Raw genomic sequence first — 25,920 nt, forward strand, 5'->3', positions numbered from 1 at the left:
GTCTCCTGAAGCAGTCTTCATAGCTGATGTGGGCTTAAGATTTCTGCTGGACATTTAAGATCAAATTTAAGATAGAGTTCTGGACCTAACAGTCAGTGCCTCCAAGCAAAATGTATTCCTGTAAGTTTCAATTTAAGAAAGATTCCTGGACATAAAATTAGCAAATAATACAGCAGATGCCAACAGTGTCTTTGGGTTTTGAAAGAAGCAAACAAATCTTCTTTAGATCTGATAGTGTTCATGTATTTTTGGTTTTGACTCTGACTCTACCAGCCAGCCAACTGTCTGAGCATAGGCAGCAATACAGATTTTGTCAGCCCAGTTTCAACTCATCCTCTGTAGTCTAGTGGTTAGAGCACTGATTCTCCCATAGAGCCCTAGGCCCAAGGTTCAAGTCTCACAAGGTTTAAGTGGAGTTCTCCACTGACAAGTAGTCAGTTGTTTAGCTCTGATAGAGTTTGTGGGCAGCTTATAGCCTGCATATTCTATTTTGCCTTTCCAAATCCAGTAGGTTGTTCATTTTATTACTGTTCCTATGTTTCATGAAGCTGTCTTCATAGCTGATGTGGGCTTAAGATTTTTGCTGGACATTTGAGATAAAATTTAAAATAGAGTTCTGGACATAAAATTCAGGGCTTTCAAGCAAAATGTATTCCTGTAAGTTTCAATTTAAGAAAGAGTCGTGGACATAAAATTAGCAAATAATACAACAGATGCCAACAGTATCTTTGGGGTTTGAAAGAAGCAAACAAATCTTCTTTAGATCTGATAGTTTCATGTATTTTTGGTTTTGAATCTGACTGTACCAGCCAGCCAACTGTCTGAGCATAGGCAGCAATACACAGGACCAGGTTCTGTCAGCCCTGCTCCAACTCATCCTCTGTAGTCTAGTGGTTAGAGCACTGATTCTCACGTGTGGGAGACCCAGGTTCAAGTCCCCCAATGTTTAAGTGGAGCTCTCTACTGACAAGTAGTCACTTCTTTAACTCTGATAGAGTTTGTGGCCAGCTTATAGCCTGCATAATCTTTTTGCTTTCCCAAATCCAGTAGTTTGTTCATTTTATTACTGCTCCTATGTCTCCTGAAGCAGTCTTCATAGCTGATGTGGGCTTAAGATTTTTGCTGGACATTTGAGATAAAATTTAAGATAGAGTTCTGGACATAAAATTCAGGGCTTTCAAGCAAAATGTATTCCTGTAAGTTTCAATTTAAGAAAGAGTCCTGGACATAAAATTAGCAAATAATACAGCAGATGCCAACAGTATCTTTGGGTTTCGAAAGAAGCAAACAAATCTTCTTTAGATCTGAAAGTTTCATGTATTTTTGGTTTTGAATCTGACTGTACCAGCCAGCCAACTGTCTGAGCATAGGCAGCAATACACAGGACCAGGTTCTGTCAGCCCTGCTCCAACTCATCCTGTGTAGTCTAGTGGTTAGAGCACTGATTCTCACATGTGGGAGACCCAGGTTCAAGTCCCCCAATGTTTAAGTGGAGCTCTCTACTGACAAGTAGTCACTTCTTTAACTCGGATAGAGTTTATGGGCAGCTTATAGCCTGCATATTCTGTTTTGCCTTCCCAAATCCAGTAGTTTGTTCATTTTATTACTGCTCCTATGTCTCCTGAAGCAGTCTTCATAGCTGATGTGGGCTTAAGATTTTTGCTGGACATTTAAGATCAAATTTAAGATAGAGTTCTGGACCTAACATTCAGTGCCTCCAAGCAAAATGTATTCCTGTAAGTTTCAATTTAAGAAAGATTCCTGGACATAAAATTAGCAAATAATACAGCAGATGCCAACAGTGTCTTTGGGTTTTGAAAGAAGCAAACAAATCTTCTTTAGATCTGATAGTGTTCATGTATTTTTGGTTTTGACTCTGACTCTACCAGCCAGCCAACTCTCTGAGCATAGGCAGCAATACAGATTTTGTCAGCCCAGTTTCAACTCATCCTCTGTAGTCTAGTGGTTAGAGCACTGATTCTCCCATAGAGCCCTAGGCCCAAGGTTCAAGTCTCACAAGGTTTAAGTGGAGTTCTCCACTGACAAGTAGTCACTTGTTTAGCCCTGATAGAGTTTGTGGGCAGCTTATAGCCTGCATATTCTATTTTGCCTTTCCAAATCCAGTAGGTTGTTCATTTTATTACTGTTCCTATGTTTCATGAAGCAGTCTTCATAGCTGATGTGGGCTTAAGATTTTTGCTGGACATTTGAGATAAAATTTAAGATAGAGTTCTGGACATAAAATTCAGGGCTTTCAAGCAAAATGTATTCCTGTAAGTTTCAATTTAAGAAAGAGTCCTGGACATAAAATTAGCAAATAATACAGCAGATGCCAACAGTATCTTTGGGGTTTGAAAGAAGCAAACAAATTTAAGATAGAGTTCTGGACCTAACATTCAGTGCCTCCAAGCAAAATGTATTCCTGTAAGTTTCAATTTAAGAAAGATTCCTGGACATAAAATTAGCAAATAATACAGCAGATGCCAACAGTGTCTTTGGGTTTTGAAAGAAGCAAACAAATCTTCTTTAGATCTGATAGTTTTCATGTATTTTTGGTTTTGACTCTGACTCTACCAGCCAGCCAACTGTCTGAGCATAGGCAGCAATACAGATGTTGTCAGCCCAGCTTCAACTCATTCTCTGTAGTCTAGTGGTTAGAGCACTGATTCTCCCATAGAGCCCCAGGCCCCAGGTTCAAGTCTCACAAGGTTTAAGTGGAGTTCTCCACTGACAAGTAGTCACTTGTTTAGCTCTGATAGAGTTTGTGGGCAGCTTATAGCCTGCCTATACTATTTTGCCTTCCCAAATCCAGTAGGTTGTTCATTTTATTACTGTTCCTATGTTTCATGAAGCAGTCTTCATAGCTGATGTGGGCTTAAGATTTTTGCTGGACATTTGAGATAAAATTTAAGATAGAGTTCTGGACATAAAATTCAGGGCTTTCAAGCAAAATGTATTCCTGTAAGTTTCAATTTAAGAAAGAGTCCTGGACATAATATTAGCAAATTATACAGCAGATGCCAACAGTATCTTTGGGTTTTGAAAGAAGCAAACAAATCTTCTTTAGATCTGATAGTTTCATGTATTTTTGGTTTTGAATCTGACTGTACCAGCCAGCCAACTGTCTGAGCATAGGCAGCAATACACAGGACCAGGTTCTGTCAGCCCTGCTCCAACTCATTCTCTGTAGTCTAGTGGTTAGAGCACTGATTCTCACATGTGGGAGACCCAGGTTCAAGTCCCCCAATGTTTAAGTGGAGCTCTCTACTGACAAGTAGTCACTTCTTTAACTCTGATAGAGTTTGTGGGCAGCTTATAGCCTGCATAATCTTTTTGCCTTCCCAAATCCAGTAGTTTGTTCATTTTATTACTGCTCCTATGTCTCCTGAAGCAGTCTTCATAGCTGATGTGGGCTTAAGATTTCTGCTGGACATTTAAGATCAAATTTAAGATAGAGTTCTGGACCTAACATTCAGTGCCTCCAAGCTAAATGTATTCCTGTAAGTTTCAATTTAAGAAAGATTCCTGGACATAAAATTAGCAAATAATACAGCAGATGCCACAGTGTCTTTGGGTTTTGAAAGAAGCAAACAAATCTTCTTTAGATCTGATAGTTTTTATGTATTTTTGGTTTTGACTCTGACTGTACCAGCCAGCCAACTGTCTGAGCATAGGCAGCAATACAGATTTTGTCAGCCCAGCTTCAACTCATCCTCTGTAGTCTAGTGGTTAGAGCACTGATTCTCCCATAGAGCCCCAGGCCCCAGGTTCAAGTCTCACAAGGTTTAAGTGGAGTTCTCCACTGACAAGTAGTCACTTGTTTAGCTCTGATAGAGTTTGTGGGCAGCTTATAGCCTGCATATTCTATTTTGCCTTCCCAAATCCAGTAGGTTGTTCATTTTATTACTGTTCCTATGTCTCATGAAGCAGTCTTCATAGCTGATGTGGGCTTAAGATTTTTGATGGACATTTGAGATAAAATTTAAGATAGAGTTCTGGACCTAACATTCAGTGCCTCCAAGCAAAATGTATTCCTGTAAGTTTCAATTTAAGAAAGATTCCTGGACATAAAATTAGCAAATAATACAGCAGATGCCAACAGTGTCTTTGGGTTTTGAAAGAAGCAAACAAATCTTCTTTAGATCTGATAGTGTTCATGTATTTTTGGTTTTGACTCTGACTCTACCAGCCAGCCAACTGTCTGAGCATAGGCAGCAATACAGATTTTGTCAACCCAGCTTCAACTCATCCTCTGTAGTCTAGTGGTTAGAGCACTGATTCTCCCATAGAGCCCCAGGCCCCAGGTTCAAGTCTCACAAGGTTTAAGTGGAGTTCTCCACTGACAAGTAGTCACTTGTTTAGCTCTGATAGAGTTTGTGGGCAGCTTATAGCCTGCATATTCTATATTGCCTTCCCAAATCCAGTAGGTTGTTCATTTTATTACTGTCCCTCTGTCTCATGAAGCAGTCTTTATAGCTGATGTGGGCTTAAGATTTTTGCTGGACATTTGAGATAAAATTTAAGATAGACTTCTGGACATAAAATTCAGGGCTTTCAAGCAAAATGTATTCCTGTAAGTTTCAATTTAAGAAAGAGTCCTGGACATAAAATTAGCAAATAATACAGCAGATGCCAACAGTATCTTTGGGTTTTGAAAGAAGCAAACAAATCTTCTTTAGATCTGATAGTTTCATGTATTTTTGGTTTTGAATCTGACTGTACCAGCCAGCCAACTGTCTGAGCATAGGCAGCAATACACAGGACCAGGTTCTGTCAGCCCTGCTCCAACTCATCCTCTGTAGTCTAGTGGTTAGAGCACTGATTCTCACATGTGGGAGACCCAGGTTCAAGTCCCCCAATGTTTAAGTGGAGCTCTCTACTGACAAGTAGTCACTTGTTTAACTCTGATAGAGTGTGTGGGCAGCTTATAACCTGCATAACCTTTTTGCCTTCCCAAATCCAGTAGTTTGTTCATTTTATTACTGCTCCTATGTCTCCTGAAGCAGTCTTCATAGCTGATGTGGGCTTAAGATTTTTTGCTGGACATTTAAGATCAAATTTAAGATAGTGTTCTGGACATAAAATTCAGGGCTTTCAAGCAAAATGTATTCCTGTAAGTTTCAATTTAAGAAAGAGTCCTGGACATAAAATTAGCAAATAATACAGCAGATGCCAACAGTATCTTTGGGGTTGGAAAGAAGCAAACAAATCTCCTTTAGATCTGATAGTTTCATGTATTTTTGGTTTTGAATCTGACTGTACCAGCCAGCCAACTGTTTGAGCATAGGCAGCAATACACAGGACCAGGTTCTGTCAGCCCTGCTCCAACTCATCCTCTGTAGTCTAGTGGTTAGAGCACTGATTCTCACATGTGGGAGACCCAGGTTCAAGTCCCCCAATGTTTAAGTGGAGCTCTCTACTGACAAGTAGTCACTTCTTTAACTCTGATAGAGTTTGTGGGCAGCTTATAGCCTGCATATTCTATTTTGCCTTCCCAAATCCAGTAGTTTGTTCATTTTATTACTGCTCCTATGTCTCCTGAAGCAGTCTTCATAGCTGATGTGGGCTTAAGATTTCTGCTGGACATTTAAGATCAAATTTAAGATAGAGTTCTGGACCTAACATTCAGTGCCTCCAAGCAAAATGTATTCCTGTAAGTTTCAATTTAAGAAAGATTCCTGGACATAAAATTAGCAAATAATACAGCAGATGCCAACAGTGTCTTTGGGTTTTGAAAGAAGCAAACAAATCTTCTTTAGATCTGATAGTGTTCATGTATTTTTGGTTTTGACTCTGACTCTACCAGCCAGCCAACTGTCTGAGCATAGGCAGCAATACAGATTTTGTCAGCCCAGCTTCAACTCATCCTCTGTAGTCTAGTGGTTAGAGCACTGATTCTCCCATAGAGCCCCAGGCCCCAGGTTCAAGTCTCACAAGGTTTAAGTGGAGTTCTCCACTGACAAGTAGTCACTTGTTTAGCTCTGATAGAGTTTGTGGGCAGCTTATAGCCTGCATATTCTATATTGCCTTCCCAAATCCAGTAGGTTGTTCATTTTATTACTGTCCCTCTGTCTCATGAAGCAGTCTTCATAGCTGATGTGGGCTTAAGATTTTTGCTGTACATTTGAGATAAAATTTAAGATAGACTTCTGGACATAAAATTCAGGGCTTTCAAGCAAAATGTATTCCTGTAAGTTTCAATTTAAGAAAGAGTCCTGGACATAAAATTAGCAAATAATACAGCAGATGCCAACAGTATCTTTGGGTTTTGAAAGAAGCAAACAAATCTTCTTTAGATCTGATAGTTTCATGTATTTTTGGTTTTGAATCTGACTGTACCAGCCAGCCAACTGTCTGAGCATAGGCAGCAATACACAGGACCAGGTTCTGTCAGCCCTGCTCCAACTCATCCTCTGTAGTCTAGTGGTTAGAGCACTGATTCTCACATGTGGGAGACCCAGGTTCAAGTCCCCCAATGTTTAAGTGGAGCTCTCTACTGACAAGTAGTCACTTGTTTAACTCTGATAGAGTGTGTGGGCAGCTTATAGCCTGCATATTCTATTTTGCCTTCCCAAATCCAGTAGGTTGTTCATTTTATTACTGTTCCTATGTCTCATGAAGCAGTCTTCATAGCTGATGTGGGCTTAAGATTTTTGCTGGACATTTGAGATAAAATTTAAGATAGAGTTCTGGACCTAACATTCAGTGCCTCCAAGCAAAATGTATTCCTGTAAGTTTCAATTTAAGAAAGATTCCTGGACATAAAATTAGCAAATAATACAGCAGATGCCAACAGTGTCTTTGGGTTTTGAAAGAAGCAAACAAATCTTCTTTAGATCTGATAGTTTCATGTATTTTTGGTTTTGAATCTGACTGTACCAGCCAGCCAACTGTCTGAGCATAGGCAGCAATACACAGGACCAGGTTCTGTCAGCCCTGCTCCAACTCATCCTCTGTAGTCTAGTGGTTAGAGCACTGATTCTCACATGTGGGAGACCCAGGTTCAAGTCCCCCAATGTTTAAGTGGAGCTCTCTACTGACAAGTAGTCACTTCTTTAACTCTGATAGAGTTTGTGGGCAGCTTATAGCCTGCATATTCTATTTTGCCTTCCCAAATCCAGTAGGTTGTTCATTTTATTACTGTTCCTATGTCTCATGAAGCAGTCTTCATAGCTGATGTGGGCTTAAGATTTTTGCTGGACATTTGAGATAAAATTTAAGATAGAGTTCTGGACCTAACATTCAGTGCCTCCAAGCAAAATGTATTCCTGTAAGTTTCAATTTAAGAAAGATTCCTGGACATAAAATTAGCAAATAATACAGCAGATGCCAACAGTGTCTTTGGGTTTTGAAAGAAGCAAACAAATCTTCTTTAGATCTGATAGTGTTCATGTATTTTTGGTTTTGACTCTGACTCTACCAGCCAGCCAACTCTCTGAGCATAGGCAGCAATACAGATTTTGTCAGCCCAGTTTCAACTCATCCTCTGTAGTCTAGTGGTTAGAGCACTGATTCTCCCATAGAGCCCTAGGCCCAAGGTTCAAGTCTCACAAGGTTTAAGTGGAGTTCTCCACTGACAAGTAGTCACTTGTTTAGCCCTGATAGAGTTTGTGGGCAGCTTATAGCCTGCATATTCTATTTTGCCTTTCCAAATCCAGTAGGTTGTTCATTTTATTACTGTTCCTATGTTTCATGAAGCAGTCTTCATAGCTGATGTGGGCTTAAGATTTTTGCTGGACATTTGAGATAAAATTTAAGATAGAGTTCTGGACATAAAATTCAGGGCTTTCAAGCAAAATGTATTCCTGTAAGTTTCAATTTAAGAAAGAGTCCTGGACATAAAATTAGCAAATAATACAGCAGATGCCAACAGTATCTTTGGGGTTTGAAAGAAGCAAACAAATTTAAGATAGAGTTCTGGACCTAACATTCAGTGCCTCCAAGCAAAATGTATTCCTGTAAGTTTCAATTTAAGAAAGATTCCTGGACATAAAATTAGCAAATAATACAGCAGATGCCAACAGTGTCTTTGGGTTTTGAAAGAAGCAAACAAATCTTCTTTAGATCTGATAGTTTCATGTATTTTTGGTTTTGACTCTGACTCTACCAGCCAGCCAACTGTCTGAGCATAGGCAGCAATACAGATTTTGTCACCCCAGTTTCAACTCATCCTCTGTAGTCTAGTGGTTAGAGCACTGATTCTCCCATAGAGCCCTAGGCCCAGGGTTCAAGTCTCACAAGGTTTAAGTGGAGTTCTCCACTGACAAGTAGTCACTTGTTTAGCTCTGATAGAGTTTGTGGGCAGCTTATAGCCTGCATATTCTATTTTGCCTTCCCAAATCCAGTAGGTTGTTCATTTTATTACTGTTCCTATGTTTCATGAAGCAGTCTTCATAGCTGATGTGGGCTTAAGATTTTTGCTGGACATTTGAGATAAAATTTAAGATAGAGTTCTGGACATAAAATTCAGGGCTTTCAAGCAAAATGTATTCCTGTAAGTTTCAATTTAAAAAAGAGTCCTGGACATAAAATTAGCAAATAATACAGCAGATGCCAACAGTATCTTTGGGGTTTGAAAGAAGCAAACAAATCTTCTTTAGATCTGATAGTTTCATGTATTTTTGGTTTTGAATCTGACTGTACCAGCCAGCCAACTGTCTGAGCATAGGCAGCAATACACAGGACCAGGTTCTGTCAGCCCTGCTCCAACTCATCCTCTGTAGTCTAGTGGTTAGAGCACTGATTCTCACATGTGGGAGACCCAGGTTCAAGTCCCCCAATGTTTAAGTGGAGCTCTCTACTGACAAGTAGTCACTTCTTTAACTCTGATAGAGTTTATGGGCAGCTTATAGCCTGCATATTCTATTTTGCCTTCCCAAATCCAGTAGTTTGTTCATTTTATTACTGCTCCTATGTCTCCTGAAGCAGTCTTCATAGCTGATGTGGGCTTAAGATTTCTGCTGGACATTTAAGATCAAATTTAAGATAGAGTTCTGGACCTAACATTCAGTGCCTCCAAGCAAAATGTATTCCTGTAAGTTTCAATTTAAGAAAGATTCCTGGACATAAAATTAGCAAATAATACAGGAGATGCCAACAGTGTCTTTGGGTTTTGAAAGAAGCAAACAAATCTTCTTTAGATCTGATAGTTTGCATGTATTTTTGGTTTTGACTCTGACTCTACCAGCCAGCCAACTGTCTGAGCATAGGCAGCAATACAGATTTTGTCAGCCCAGCTTCAACTCATCCTCTGTAGTTTAGTGGTTAGAGCACTGATTCTCCCATAGAGCCCCAGGCCCCAGGTTCAAGTCTCACAAGGTTTAAGTGGAGTTCTCCACTGACAAGTAGTTACTTGTTTAGCTCTGATAGAGTTTGTGGGCAGCTTATAGCCTGCATATTCTATATTGCCTTCCCAAATCCAGTAGGTTGTTCATTTTATTACTGTCCCTCTGTCTCATGAAGCAGTCTTCATAGCTGATGTGGGCTTAAGATTTTTGCTGGACATTTGAGATAAAATTTAAGATAGAGTTCTGGACATAAAATTCAGGGCTTTCAATCAAAATGTATTCCTGTAAGTTTCAATTTAAGAAAGAGTCCTGGACATAGAATTAGCAAATAATACAACAGATGCCAACAGTATCTTTGGGGTTTGAAAGAAGCAAACAAATCTTCTTTAGATCTGATAGTTTCATGTATTTTTGGTTTTGAATCTGACTGTACCAGCCAGCCAACTGTCTGAGCATAGGCAGCAATACACAGGACCAGGTTCTGTCAGCCCTGCTCCAACTCATCCTCTGTAGTCTAGTGTTTAGAGCACTGATTCTCACATGTGGGAGACCCAGGTTCAAGTCCCCCAATGTTTAAGTGGAGCTCTCTACTGACAAGTAGTCACTTCTTTAACTCTGATAGAGTTTGTGGCCAGCTTATAGCCTGCATAATCTTTTTGCTTTCCCAAATCCAGTAGTTTGTTCATTTTATTACTGCTCCTATGTCTCCTGAAGCAGTCTTCATAGCTGATGTGGGCTTAAGATTTTTGCTGGACATTTGAGATAAAATTTAAGATAGAGTTCTGGACATAAAATTCAGGGCTTTCAAGCAAAATGTATTCCTGTAAGTTTCAATTTAAGAAAGAGTCCTGGACATAAAATTAGCAAATAATACAGCAGATGCCAACAGTATCTTTGGGTTTCGAAAGAAGCAAACAAATCTTCTTTAGATCTGAAAGTTTCATGTATTTTTGGTTTTGAATCTGACTGTACCAGCCAGCCAACTGTCTGAGCATAGGCAGCAATACACAGGACCAGGTTCTGTCAGCCCTGCTCCAACTCATCCTGTGTAGTCTAGTGGTTAGAGCACTGATTCTCACATGTGGGAGACCCAGGTTCAAGTCCCCCAATGTTTAAGTGGAGCTCTCTACTGACAAGTAGTCACTTCTTTAACTCGGATAGAGTTTATGGGCAGCTTATAGCCTGCATATTCTGTTTTGCCTTCCCAAATCCAGTAGTTTGTTCATTTTATTACTGCTCCTATGTCTCCTGAAGCAGTCTTCATAGCTGATGTGGGCTTAAGATTTTTGCTGGACATTTAAGATCAAATTTAAGATAGAGTTCTGGACCTAACATTCAGTGCCTCCAAGCAAAATGTATTCCTGTAAGTTTCAATTTAAGAAAGATTCCTGGACATAAAATTAGCAAATAATACAGCAGATGCCAACAGTGTCTTTGGGTTTTGAAAGAAGCAAACAAATCTTCTTTAGATCTGATAGTGTTCATGTATTTTTGGTTTTGACTCTGACTCTACCAGCCAGCCAACTCTCTGAGCATAGGCAGCAATACAGATTTTGTCAGCCCAGTTTCAACTCATCCTCTGTAGTCTAGTGGTTAGAGCACTGATTCTCCCATAGAGCCCTAGGCCCAAGGTTCAAGTCTCACAAGGTTTAAGTGGAGTTCTCCACTGACAAGTAGTCACTTGTTTAGCCCTGATAGAGTTTGTGGGCAGCTTATAGCCTGCATATTCTATTTTGCCTTTCCAAATCCAGTAGGTTGTTCATTTTATTACTGTTCCTATGTTTCATGAAGCAGTCTTCATAGCTGATGTGGGCTTAAGATTTTTGCTGGACATTTGAGATAAAATTTAAGATAGAGTTCTGGACATAAAATTCAGGGCTTTCAAGCAAAATGTATTCCTGTAAGTTTCAATTTAAGAAAGAGTCCTGGACATAAAATTAGCAAATAATACAGCAGATGCCAACAGTATCTTTGGGGTTTGAAAGAAGCAAACAAATTTAAGATAGAGTTCTGGACCTAACATTCAGTGCCTCCAAGCAAAATGTATTCCTGTAAGTTTCAATTTAAGAAAGATTCCTGGACATAAAATTAGCAAATAATACAGCAGATGCCAACAGTGTCTTTGGGTTTTGAAAGAAGCAAACAAATCTTCTTTAGATCTGATAGTTTTCATGTATTTTTGGTTTTGACTCTGACTCTACCAGCCAGCCAACTGTCTGAGCATAGGCAGCAATACAGATGTTGTCAGCCCAGCTTCAACTCATTCTCTGTAGTCTAGTGGTTAGAGCACTGATTCTCCCATAGAGCCCCAGGCCCCAGGTTCAAGTCTCACAAGGTTTAAGTGGAGTTCTCCACTGACAAGTAGTCACTTGTTTAGCTCTGATAGAGTTTGTGGGCAGCTTATAGCCTGCCTATTCTATTTTGCCTTCCCAAATCCAGTAGGTTGTTCATTTTATTACTGTTCCTATGTTTCATGAAGCAGTCTTCATAGCTGATGTGGGCTTAAGATTTTTGCTGGACATTTGAGATAAAATTTAAGATAGAGTTCTGGACATAAAATTCAGGGCTTTCAAGCAAAATGTATTCCTGTAAGTTTCAATTTAAGAAAGAGTCCTGGACATAATATTAGCAAATTATACAGCAGATGCCAACAGTATCTTTGGGTTTTGAAAGAAGCAAACAAATCTTCTTTAGATCTGATAGTTTCATGTATTTTTGGTTTTGAATCTGACTGTACCAGCCAGCCAACTGTCTGAGCATAGGCAGCAATACACAGGACCAGGTTCTGTCAGCCCTGCTCCAACTCATTCTCTGTAGTCTAGTGGTTAGAGCACTGATTCTCACATGTGGGAGACCCAGGTTCAAGTCCCCCAATGTTTAAGTGGAGCTCTCTACTGACAAGTAGTCACTTCTTTAACTCTGATAGAGTTTGTGGGCAGCTTATAGCCTGCATAATCTTTTTGCCTTCCCAAATCCAGTAGTTTGTTCATTTTATTACTGCTCCTATGTCTCCTGAAGCAGTCTTCATAGCTGATGTGGGCTTAAGATTTCTGCTGGACATTTAAGATCAAATTTAAGATAGAGTTCTGGACCTAACATTCAGTGCCTCCAAGCTAAATGTATTCCTGTAAGTTTCAATTTAAGAAAGATTCCTGGACATAAAATTAGCAAATAATACAGCAGATGCCACAGTGTCTTTGGGTTTTGAAAGAAGCAAACAAATCTTCTTTAGATCTGATAGTTTTTATGTATTTTTGGTTTTGACTCTGACTGTACCAGCCAGCCAACTGTCTGAGCATAGGCAGCAATACAGATTTTGTCAGCCCAGCTTCAACTCATCCTCTGTAGTCTAGTGGTTAGAGCACTGATTCTCCCATAGAGCCCCAGGCCCCAGGTTCAAGTCTCACAAGGTTTAAGTGGAGTTCTCCACTGACAAGTAGTCACTTGTTTAGCTCTGATAGAGTTTGTGGGCAGCTTATAGCCTGCATATTCTATTTTGCCTTCCCAAATCCAGTAGGTTGTTCATTTTATTACTGTTCCTATGTCTCATGAAGCGGTCTTCATAGCTGATGTGGGCTTAAGATTTTTGATGGACATTTGAGATAAAATTTAAGATAGAGTTCTGGACCTAACATTCAGTGCCTCCAAGCAAAATGTATTCCTGTAAGTTTCAATTTAAGAAAGATTCCTGGACATAAAATTAGCAAATAATACAGCAGATGCCAACAGTGTCTTTGGGTTTTGAAAGAAGCAAACAAATCTTCTTTAGATCTGATAGTGTTCATGTATTTTTGGTTTTGACTCTGACTCTACCAGCCAGCCAACTGTCTGAGCATAGGCAGCAATACAGATTTTGTCAACCCAGCTTCAACTCATCCTCTGTAGTCTAGTGGTTAGAGCACTGATTCTCCCATAGAGCCCCAGGCCCCAGGTTCAAGTCTCACAAGGTTTAAGTGGAGTTCTCCACTGACAAGTAGTCACTTGTTTAGCTCTGATAGAGTTTGTGGGCAGCTTATAGCCTGCATATTCTATATTGCCTTCCCAAATCCAGTAGGTTGTTCATTTTATTACTGTCCCTCTGTCTCATGAAGCAGTCTTTATAGCTGATGTGGGCTTAAGATTTTTGCTGGACATTTGAGATAAAATTTAAGATAGACTTCTGGACATAAAATTCAGGGCTTTCAAGCAAAATGTATTCCTGTAAGTTTCAATTTAAGAAAGAGTCCTGGACATAAAATTAGCAAATAATACAGCAGATTCCAACAGTATCTTTGGGTTTTGAAAGAAGCAAACAAATCTTCTTTAGATCTGATAGTTTCATGTATTTTTGGTTTTGAATCTGACTGTACCAGCCAGCCAACTGTCTGAGCATAGGCAGCAATACACAGGACCAGGTTCTGTCAGCCCTGCTCCAACTCATCCTCTGTAGTCTAGTGGTTAGAGCACTGATTCTCACATGTGGGAGACCCAGGTTCAAGTCCCCCAATGTTTAAGTGGAGCTCTCTACTGACAAGTAGTCACTTGTTTAACTCTGATAGAGTGTGTGGGCAGCTTATAACCTGCATAACCTTTTTGCCTTCCCAAATCCAGTAGTTTGTTCATTTTATTACTGCTCCTATGTCTCCTGAAGCAGTCTTCATAGCTGATGTGGGCTTAAGATTTCTGCTGGACATTTAAGATCAAATTTAAGATAGTGTTCTGGACATAAAATTCAGGGCTTTCAAGCAAAATGTATTCCTGTAAGTTTCAATTTAAGAAAGAGTCCTGGACATAAAATTAGCAAATAATACAGCAGATGCCAACAGTATCTTTGGGGTTGGAAAGAAGCAAACAAATCTCCTTTAGATCTGATAGTTTCATGTATTTTTGGTTTTGAATCTGACTGTACCAGCCAGCCAACTGTTTGAGCATAGGCAGCAATACACAGGACCAGGTTCTGTCAGCCCTGCTCCAACTCATCCTCTGTAGTCTAGTGGTTAGAGCACTGATTCTCACATGTGGGAGACCCAGGTTCAAGTCCCCCAATGTTTAAGTGGAGCTCTCTACTGACAAGTAGTCACTTCTTTAACTCTGATAGAGTTTGTGGGCAGCTTATAGCCTGCATATTCTATTTTGCCTTCCCAAATCCAGTAGTTTGTTCATTTTATTACTGCTCCTATGTCTCCTGAAGCAGTCTTCATAGCTGATGTGGGCTTAAGATTTCTGCTGGACATTTAAGATCAAATTTAAGATAGAGTTCTGGACCTAACATTCAGTGCCTCCAAGCAAAATGTATTCCTGTAAGTTTCAATTTAAGAAAGATTCCTGGACATAAAATTAGCAAATAATACAGCAGATGCCAACAGTGTCTTTGGGTTTTGAAAGAAGCAAACAAATCTTCTTTAGATCTGATAGTGTTCATGTATTTTTGGTTTTGACTCTGACTCTACCAGCCAGCCAACTGTCTGAGCATAGGCAGCAATACAGATTTTGTCAGCCCAGCTTCAACTCATCCTCTGTAGTCTAGTGGTTAGAGCACTGATTCTCCCATAGAGCCCCAGGCCCCAGGTTCAAGTCTCACAAGGTTTAAGTGGAGTTCTCCACTGACAAGTAGTCACTTGTTTAGCTCTGATAGAGTTTGTGGGCAGCTTATAGCCTGCATATTCTATATTGCCTTCCCAAATCCAGTAGGTTGTTCATTTTATTACTGTCCCTCTGTCTCATGAAGCAGTCTTCATAGCTGATGTGGGCTTAAGATTTTTGCTGTACATTTGAGATAAAATTTAAGATAGACTTCTGGACATAAAATTCAGGGCTTTCAAGCAAAATGTATTCCTGTAAGTTTCAATTTAAGAAAGAGTCCTGGACATAAAATTAGCAAATAATACAGCAGATGCCAACAGTATCTTTGGGTTTTGAAAGAAGCAAACAAATCTTCTTTAGATCTGATAGTTTCATGTATTTTTGGTTTTGAATCTGACTGTACCAGCCAGCCAACTGTCTGAGCATAGGCAGCAATACACAGGACCAGGTTCTGTCAGCCCTGCTCCAACTCATCCTCTGTAGTCTAGTGGTTAGAGCACTGATTCTCACATGTGGGAGACCCAGGTTCAAGTCCCCCAATGTTTAAGTGGAGCTCTCTACTGACAAGTAGTCACTTGTTTAACTCTGATAGAGTGTGTGGGCAGCTTATAGCCTGCATATTCTATTTTGCCTTCCCAAATCCAGTAGGTTGTTCATTTTATTACTGTTCCTATGTCTCATGAAGCAGTCTTCATAGCTGATGTGGGCTTAAGATTTTTGCTGGACATTTGAGATAAAATTTAAGATAGAGTTCTGGACCTAACATTCAGTGCCTCCAAGCAAAATGTATTCCTGTAAGTTTCAATTTAAGAAAGATTCCTGGACATAAAATTAGCAAATAATACAGCAGATGCCAACAGTGTCTTTGGGTTTTGAAAGAAGCAAACAAATCTTCTTTAGATCTGATAGTTTCATGTATTTTTGGTTTTGAATCTGACTGTACCAGCCAGCCAACTGTCTGAGCATAGGCAGCAATACACAGGACCAGGTTCTGTCAGCCCTGCTCCAACTCATCCTCTGTAGTCTAGTGGTTAGAGCACTGATTCTCACATGTGGGAGACCCAGGTTCAAGTCCCCCAATGTTTAAGTGGAGCTCTCTACTGACAAGTAGTCACTTCTTTAACTCTGATAGAGTTTGTGGGCAGCTTATAGCCTGCATATTCTATTTTGCCTTCCCAAATCCAGTAGGTTGTTCATTTTATTACTGTTCCTATGTCTCATGAAGCAGTCTTCATAGCTGATGTGGGCTTAAGATTTTTGCTGGACATTTGAGATAAAATTTAAGATAGAGTTCTGGACCTAACATTCAGTGCCTCCAAGCAAAATGTATTCCTGTAAGTTTCAATTTAAGAAAGATTCCTGGACATAAAATTAGCAAATAATACAGCAGATGCCAACAGTGTCTTTGGGTTTTGAAAGAAGCAAACAAATCTTCTTTAGATCTGATAGTGTTCATGTATTTTTGGTTTTGACTCTGACTCTACCAGCCAGCCAACTCTCTGAGCATAGGCAGCAATACAGATTTTGTCAGCCCAGTTTCAACTCATCCTCTGTAGTCTAGTGGTTAGAGCACTGATTCTCCCATAGAGCCCTAGGCCCAAGGTTCAAGTCTCACAAGGTTTAAGTGGAGTTCTCCACTGACAAGTAGTCACTTGTTTAGCCCTGATAGAGTTTGTGGGCAGCTTATAGCCTGCATATTCTATTTTGCCTTTCCAAATCCAGTAGGTTGTTCATTTTATTACTGTTCCTATGTTTCATGAAGCAGTCTTCATAGCTGATGTGGGCTTAAGATTTTTGCTGGACATTTGAGATAAAATTTAAGATAGAGTTCTGGACATAAAATTCAGGGCTTTCAAGCAAAATGTATTCCTGTAAGTTTCAATTTAAGAAAGAGTCCTGGACATAAAATTAGCAAATAATACAGCAGATGCCAACAGTATCTTTGGGGTTTGAAAGAAGCAAACAAATTTAAGATAGAGTTCTGGACCTAACATTCAGTGCCTCCAAGCAAAATGTATTCCTGTAAGTTTCAATTTAAGAAAGATTCCTGGACATAAAATTAGCAAATAATACAGCAGATGCCAACAGTGTCTTTGGGTTTTGAAAGAAGCAAACAAATCTTCTTTAGATCTGATAGTTTCATGTATTTTTGGTTTTGAATCTGACTGTACCAGCCAGCCAACTGTCTGAGCATAGGCAGCAATACACAGGACCAGGTTCTGTCAGCCCTGCTCCAACTCATCCTCTGTAGTCTAGTGGTTAGAGCACTGATTCTCACATGTGGGAGACCCAGGTTCAAGTCCCCCAATGTTTAAGTGGAGCTCTCTACTGACAAGTAGTCACTTCTTTAACTCTGATAGAGTTTGTGGGCAGCTTATAGCCTGCATATTCTATTTTGCCTTCCCAAATCCAGTAGGTTGTTCATTTTATTACTGTTCCTATGTCTCATGAAGCAGTCTTCATAGCTGATGTGGGCTTAAGATTTTTGCTGGACATTTGAGATAAAATTTAAGATAGAGTTCTGGACCTAACATTCAGTGCCTCCAAGCAAAATGTATTCCTGTAAGTTTCAATTTAAGAAAGATTCCTGGACATAAAATTAGCAAATAATACAGCAGATGCCAACAGTGTCTTTGGGTTTTGAAAGAAGCAAACAAATCTTCTTTAGATCTGATAGTGTTCATGTATTTTTGGTTTTGACTCTGACTCTACCAGCCAGCCAACTGTCTGAGCATAGGCAGCAATACAGATTTTGTCAGCCCAGCTTCAACTCATCCTCTGTAGTCTAGTGGTTAGAGCACTGATTCTCCCATAGAGCCCCAGGCCCCAGGTTCAAGTCTCACAAGGTTTAAGTGGAGTTCTCCACTGACAAGTAGTCACTTGTTTAGCTCTGATAGAGTTTGTGGGCAGCTTATAGCCTGCATATTCTATATTGCCTTCCCAAATCCAGTAGGTTGTTCATTTTATTACTGTCCCTCTGTCTCATGAATCAGTCTTCATAGCTGATGTGGGCTTAAGATTTTTGCTGGACATTTGAGATAAAATTTAAGATAGACTTCTGGACATAAAATTCAGGGCTTTCAAGCAAAATGTATTCCTGTAAGTTTCAATTTAAGAAAGAGTCCTGGACATAAAATTAGCAAATAATACAGCAGATGCCAACAGTATCTTTGGGTTTTGAAAGAAGCAAACAAATCTTCTTTAGATCTGATAGTTTCATGTATTTTTGGTTTTGAATCTGACTGTACCAGCCAGCCAACTGTCTGAGCATAGGCAGCAATACACAGGACCAGGTTCTGTCAGCCCTGCTCCAACTCATCCTCTGTAGTCTAGGGGTTAGAGCACTGATTCTCACATGTGGGAGACCCAGGTTCAAGTCCCCCAATGTTTAAATGGAGCTCTCTACTGACAAGTAGTCACTTGTTTAACTCTGATAGAGTGTGTGGGCAGCTTATAACCTGCATAATCTTTTTGCCTTCCCAAATCCAGTAGTTTGTTCATTTTATTACTGCTCCTATGTCTCCTGAAGCAGTCTTCATAGCTGATGTGGGCTTAAGATTTCTGCTGGACATTTAAGATCAAATTTAAGATAGAGTTCTGGACTTAACATTCAGTGCCTCCAAGCAAAATGTATTCCTATAAGTTTCAATTTAAGAAAGATTCCTGGACATAAAATTAGCAAATAATACAGCAGATGCCAACAGTGTCTTTGGGTTTTGAAAGAAGCAAACAAATCTTCTTTAGATCTGATAGTGTTCATGTATTTTTGGTTTTGACTCTGACTCTACCAGCCAGCCAACTGTCTGAGCATAGGCAGCAATACAGATTTTGTCAGCCCAGCTTCAACTCATCCTCTGTAGTCTAGTGGTTAGAGCACTGATTCTCCCATAGAGCCCCAGGCCCCAGGTTCAAGTCTCACAAGGTTTAAGTGGAGTTCTCCACTGACAAGTAGTCACTTGTTTAGCTCTGATAGAGTTTGTGGGCAGCTTATAGCCTGCATATTCTATATTGCCTTCCCAAATCCAGTAGGTTGTTCATTTTATTACTGTCCCTCTGTCTCATGAATCAGTCTTCATAGCTGATGTGGGCTTAAGATTTTTGCTGGACATTTGAGATAAAATTTAAGATAGACTTCTGGACATAAAATTCAGGGCTTTCAAGCAAAATGTATTCCTGTAAGTTTCAATTTAAGAAAGAGTCCTGGACATAAAATTAGCAAATAATACAGCAGATGCCAACAGTATCTTTGGGTTTTGAAAGAAGCAAACAAATCTTCTTTAGATCTGATAGTTTCATGTATTTTTGGTTTTGAATCTGACTGTACCAGCCAGCCAACTGTCTGAGCATAGGCAGCAATACACAGGACCAGGTTCTGTCAGCCCTGCTCCAACTCATCCTCTGTAGTCTAGGGGTTAGAGCACTGATTCTCACATGTGGGAGACCCAGGTTCAAGTCCCCCAATGTTTAAATGGAGCTCTCTACTGACAAGTAGTCACTTGTTTAACTCTGATAGAGTGTGTGGGCAGCTTATAACCTGCATAATCTTTTTGCCTTCCCAAATCCAGTAGTTTGTTCATTTTATTACTGCTCCTATGTCTCCTGAAGCAGTCTTCATAGCTGATGTGGGCTTAAGATTTCTGCTGGACATTTAAGATCAAATTTAAGATAGAGTTCTGGACTTAACATTCAGTGCCTCCAAGCAAAATGTATTCCTATAAGTTTCAATTTAAGAAAGATTCCTGGACATAAAATTAGCAAATAATACAGCAGATGCCAACAGTGTCTTTGGGTTTTGAAAGAAGCAAACAAATCTTCTTTAGATCTGATAGTGTTCATGTATTTTTGGTTTTGACTCTGACTCTACCAGCCAGCCAACTGTCTGAGCATAGGCAGCAATACAGATTTTGTCAGCCCAGCTTCAACTCATCCTCTGTAGTCTAGTGGTTAGAGCACTGATTCTCCCATAGAGCCCCAGGCCCCAGGTTCAAGTCTCACAAGGTTTAAGTGGAGTTCTCCACTGACAAGTAGTCACTTGTTTAGCTCTGACAGAGTTTGTGGGCAGCTTATAGCCTGCATGTTCTATTTTGCCTTCCCAAATCCAGTAGGTTGTTCATTTTATTACTGTTCCTATGTCTCATGAAGCAGTCTTCATAGCTGATGTGGGCTTAACATTTTTGCTGGACATTTGAGATAAAATTTAAGATAGAGTTCTGGACATAAAATTCAGGGCTTTCAAGCAAAATGTATTCCTGTAAGTTTCAATTTAAGAAAGAGTCCTGGACATAAAATTAGCAAATAATACAGCAGATGCCAACAGTATCTTTGGGTTTTGAAAGAAGCAAACAAATCTTTTTTAGATCTGATAGTTTCATGTATTTTTGGTTTTGAATCTGACTGTACCAGCCAGCCAACTGTCTGAGCATAGACAGCAATACACAAGACCAGGTTCTGTCAGCCCTGCTCCAACTCATTCTATGTAGTCTAGTGGTTAGAGCACTGATTCTCACATGTGGGAGACCCAGGTTCAAGTCCCCCAATGTTTAAGTGGAGCTCTCTACTGACAAGTAGTCACTTCTTTAACTCTGATAGAGTTTGTGGGCAGCTTATAGCCTGCATAATCTTTTTGCCTTCCCAAATCCAGTAGTTTGTTCATTTTATTACTGCTCCTATGTCTCCTGAAGCAGTCTTCATAGCTGATGTGGGCTTAAGATTTCTGCTGGACATTTAAGATCAAACTTAAGATAGAGTTCTGGACCTAACATTCAGTGCCTCCAAGCAAAATGTATTCCTGTAAGTTTCAATTTAAGAAAGATTCCTGGACATAAAATTAGCAAATAATACAGCAGATGCCAACAGTGTCTTTGGGTTTTGAAAGAAGCAAACAAATCTTCTTTAGATCTGATAGTTTTCATGTATTTTTGGTTTTGACTCTGACTCGACCAGCCAGCCAACTGTCTGAGCATAGGCAGCAATACAGATGTTGTCAGCCCAGCTTCAACTCATCCTCTGTAGTCTAGTGGTTAGAGCACTGATTCTCCCATAGAGCCCCAGGCCCCAGGTTCAAGTCTCACAAGGTTTAAGTGGAGTTCTCCACTGACAAGTAGTCACTTGTTTAGCTCTGATAGAGTTTGTGGGGAGCTTATAGCCTGCATATTCTATATTGCCTTCCCAAATCCAGTAGGTTGTTCATTTTATTACTGTCCCTCTGTCTCATGAAGCAGTCTTCATAGCTGATGTGGGCTTAAGATTTTTGCTGGACATTTGAGATAAAATTTAAGATAGATTTCTGGACCTAAAATTCAGGGCTTTCAAGCAAAATGTATTCCTGTAAGTTTCAATTTAAGAAAGAGTCCTGGAAATAAAATTAGCAAATAATACAGCAGATGCCAACAGTATCTTTGGGGTTTGAAAGAAGCAAACAAATCTTCTTTAGATCTGATAGTTTCATGTATTTTTGGTTTTGAATCTGACTGTACCAGCCAGCCAACTGTCTGAGCATAGGCAGCAATACACAGGACCAGGTTCTGTCAGCCCTGCTCCAACTCATCCTCTGTAGTCTAGTGGTTAGAGCACTGATTCTCCCATAGAGCCCCAGGCCCCAGGTTCAAGTCTCACAAGGTTTAAGTGGAGTTCTCCACTAACAAGTAGTCACTTGTTTAGCTCTGATAGAGTTTGTGGGCAGCTTATAGCCTGCATATTCTATATTGCCTACCCAAATCCAGTAGGTTGTTCATTTTATTACTGTCCCTCTGTCTCATGAAGCAGTCTTTATAGCTGATGTGGGCTTAAGATTTTTGCTGGACATTTGAGATAAAATTTAAGATAGACTTCTGGACATAAAATTCAGGGCTTTCAAGCAAAATGTATTCCTGTAAGTTTCAATTTAAGAAAGAGTCCTGGACATAAAATTAGCAAATAATACAGCAGATGCCAACAGTATCTTTGGGTTTTGAAAGAAGCAAACAAATCTTCTTTAGATCTGATAGTTTCATGTATTTTTGGTTTTGAATCTGACTGTACCAGCCAGCCAACTGTCTGAGCATAGGCAGCAATACACAGGACCAGGTTCTGTCAGCCCTGCTCCAACTCATCCTCTGTAGTCTAGTGGTTAGAGCACTGATTCTCACATGTGGGAGACCCAGGTTCAAGTCCCCCAATGTTTAAGTGGAGCTCTCTACTGACAAGTAGTCACTTGTTTAACTCTGATAGAGTGTGTGGGCAGCTTAAAGCCTGCATAATCTTTTTGCCTTCCCAAATCCAGTAGTTTGTTCATTTTATTACTGCTCCTATGTCTCCTGAAGCAGTCTTCATAGCTGATGTGGGCTTAAGATTTCTGCTGGACATTTAAGATCAAATTTAAGATAGAGTTCTGGACCTAACATTCAGTGCCTCCAAGCAAAATGTATTCCTGTAAGTTTCAATTTAAGAAAGATTCCTGGACATAAAATTAGCAAATAATACAGCAGATGCCAACAGTGTCTTTGGGTTTTGAAAGAAGCAAACAAATCTTCTTTAGATCTGATAGTGTTCATGTATTTTTGGTTTTGACTCTGACTCTACCAGCCAGCCAACTGTCTGAGCATAGGCAGCAATACAGATTTTGTCAGCCCAGCTTCAACTCATCCTCTGTAGTCTAGTGGTTAGAGCACTGATTCTCCCATAGAGCCCCAGGCCCCAGGTTCAAGTCTCACAAGGTTTAAGTGGAGTTCTCCACTGACAAGTAGTCACTTGTTTAGCTCTGATAGAGTTTGTGGGCAGCTTATAGCCTGCATATTATATATTGCCTTCCCAAATCCAGTAGGTTGTTCATTTTATTACTGTCCCTCTGTCTCATGAATCAGTCTTCATAGCTGATGTGGGCTTAAGATTTTTGCTGGACATTTGAGATAAAATTTAAGATAGAGTTCTGGACATAAAATTCAGGGCTTTCAAGCAAAATGTATTCCTGTAAGTTTCAATTTAAGAAAGAGTCCTGGACATAAAATTAGCAAATAATACAGCAGATGCCAACAGTATCTTTGGGTTTTGAAAGAAGCAAACAAATCTTCTTTAGATCTGATAGTTTCATGTATTTTTGGTTTTGAATCTGACTGTACCAGCCAGCCAACTGTCTGAGCATAGGCAGCAATACACAGGACCAGGTTCTGTCAGCCCTGCTCCAACTCATCCTCTGTAGTCTAGTGGTTAGAGCACTGATTCTCACATGTGGGAGACCCAGGTTCAAGTCCCCCAATGTTTAAGTGGAGCTCTCTACTGACAAGTAGTCACTTCTTTAACTCTGATAGAGTTTGTGGGCAGCTTATAGCCTGCATATTCTATTTTGCCTTCCCAAATCCAGTAGGTTGTTCATTTTATTACTGTTCCTATGTCTCATGAAGCAGTCTTCATAGCTGATGTGGGCTTAAGATTTTTGCTGGACATTTGAGATAAAATTTAAGATAGAGTTCTGGACCTAACATTCAGTGCCTCCAAGCAAAATGTATTCCTGTAAGTTTCAATTTAAGAAAGATTCCTGGACATAAAATTAGCAAATAATACAGCAGATGCCAACAGTGTCTTTGGGTTTTGAAAGAAGCAAACAAATCTTCTTTAGATCTGATAGTGTTCATGTATTTTTGGTTTTGACTCTGACTCTACCAGCCAGCCAACTGTCTGAGCATAGGCAGCAATACAGATTTTGTCAGCCCAGCTTCAACTCATCCTCTGTAGTCTAGTGGTTAGAGCACTGATTCTCCCATAGAGCCCCAGGCCCCAGGTTCAAGTCTCACAAGGTTTAAGTGGAGTTCTCCACTGACAAGTAGTCACTTGTTTAGCTCTGATAGAGTTTGTGGGCAGCTTATAGCCTGCATATTCTATATTGCCTTCCCAAATCCAGTAGGTTGTTCATTTTATTACTGTCCCTCTGTCTCATGAATCAGTCTTCATAGCTGATGTGGGCTTAAGATTTTTGCTGGACATTTGAGATAAAATTTAAGATAGACTTCTGGACATAAAATTCAGGGCTTTCAAGCAAAATGTATTCCTGTAAGTTTCAATTTAAGAAAGAGTCCTGGACATAAAATTAGCAAATAATACAGCAGATGCCAACAGTATCTTTGGGTTTTGAAAGAAGCAAACAAATCTTCTTTAGATCTGATAGTTTCATGTATTTTTGGTTTTGAATCTGACTGTACCAGCCAGCCAACTGTCTGAGCATAGGCAGCAATACACAGGACCAGGTTCTGTCAGCCCTGCTCCAACTCATCCTCTGTAGTCTAGTGGTTAGAGCACTGATTCTCACATGTGGGAGACCCAGGTTCAAGTCCCCCAATGTTTAAGTGGAGCTCTCTACTGACAAGTAGTCACTTGTTTAACTCTGATAGAGTGTGTGGGCAGCTTATAGCCTGCATAATCTTTTTGCCTTCCCAAATCCAGTAGTTTGTTCATTTTATTACTGCTCCTATGTCTCCTGAAGCAGTCTTCATAGCTGATGTGGGCTTAAGATTTCTGCTGGACATTTAAGATCAAATTTAAGATAGAGTTCTGGACCTAACATTCAGTGCCTCCAAGCAAAATGTATTCCTGTAAGTTTCAATTGAAGAAAGATTCCTGGACATAAAATTAGCAAATAATACAGCAGATGCCAACAGTGTCTTTGGGTTTTGAAAGAAGCAAACAAATCTTCTTTAGATCTGATAGTGTTCATGTATTTTTGGTTTTGACTCTGACTCTACCAGCCAGCCAACTCTCTGAGCATAGGCAGCAATACAGATTTTGTCAGCCCAGCTTCAACTCATCCTCTGTAGTCTAGTGGTTAGAGCACTGATTCTCCCATAGAGCCCCAGGCCCCAGGTTCAAGTCTCACAAGGTTTAAGTGGAGTTCTCCACTGACAAGTAGTCACTTGTTTAGCTCTGATAGAGTTTGTGGGCAGCTTATAGCCTGCATATTCTATATTGCCTTCCCAAATCCAGTAGGTTGTTCATTTTATTACTGTCCCTCTGTCTCATGAATCAGTCTTCATAGCTGATGTGGGCTTAAGATTTTTGCTGGACATTTGAGATAAAATTTAAGATAGAGTTCTGGACATAAAATTCAGGGCTTTCAAGCAAAATGTATTCCTGTAAGTTTCAATTTAAGAAAGAGTCCTGGACATAAAATTAGCAAATAATACAGCAGATGCCAACAGTATCTTTGGGTTTTGAAAGAAGCAAACAAATCTTCTTTAGATCTGATAGTTTCATGTATTTTTGGTTTTGAATCTGACTGTACCAGCCAGCCAACTGTCTGAGCATAGGCAGCAATACACAGGACCAGGTTCTGTCAGCCCTGCTCCAACTCATCCTCTGTAGTCTAGTGGTTAGAGCACTGATTCTCACATGTGGGAGACCCAGGTTCAAGTCCCCCAATGTTTAAGTGGAGCTCTCTACTGACAAGTAGTCACTTCTTTAACTCTGATAGAGTTTGTGGGCAGCTTATAGCCTGCATATTCTATTTTGCCTTCCCAAATCCAGTAGGTTGTTCATTTTATTACTGTTCCTATGTCTCATGAAGCAGTCTTCATAGCTGATGTGGGCTTAAGATTTTTGCTTGACATTTGAGATAAAATTTAAGATAGAGTTCTGGACCTAACATTCAGTGCCTCCAAGCAAAATGTATTCCTGTAAGTTTCAATTTAAGAAAGATTCCTGGACATAAAATTAGCAAATAATACAGCGGATGCCAACAGTGTCTTTGGGTTTTGAAAGAAGCAAACAAATCTTCTTTAGATCTGATAGTGTTCATGTATTTTTGGTTTTGACTCTGACTCTACCAGCCAGCCAACTGTCTGAGCATAGGCAGCAATACAGATTTTGTCAGCCCAGCTTCAACTCATCCTCTGTAGTCTAGTGGTTAGAGCACTGATTCTCCCATAGAGCCCCAGGCCCCAGGTTCAAGTCTCACAAGGTTTAAGTGGAGTTCTCCACTGACAAGTAGTCACTTGTTTAGCTCTGATAGAGTTTGTGGGCAGCTTATAGCCTGCATATTCTATATTGCCTTCCCAAATCCAGTAGGTTGTTCATTTTATTACTGTCCCTCTGTCTCATGAATCAG

This window comes from Misgurnus anguillicaudatus, chromosome 15 (genome assembly GCF_027580225.2).
Source record: "Misgurnus anguillicaudatus chromosome 15, ASM2758022v2, whole genome shotgun sequence".
NCBI lineage: Eukaryota > Metazoa > Chordata > Actinopteri > Cypriniformes > Cobitidae > Misgurnus > Misgurnus anguillicaudatus.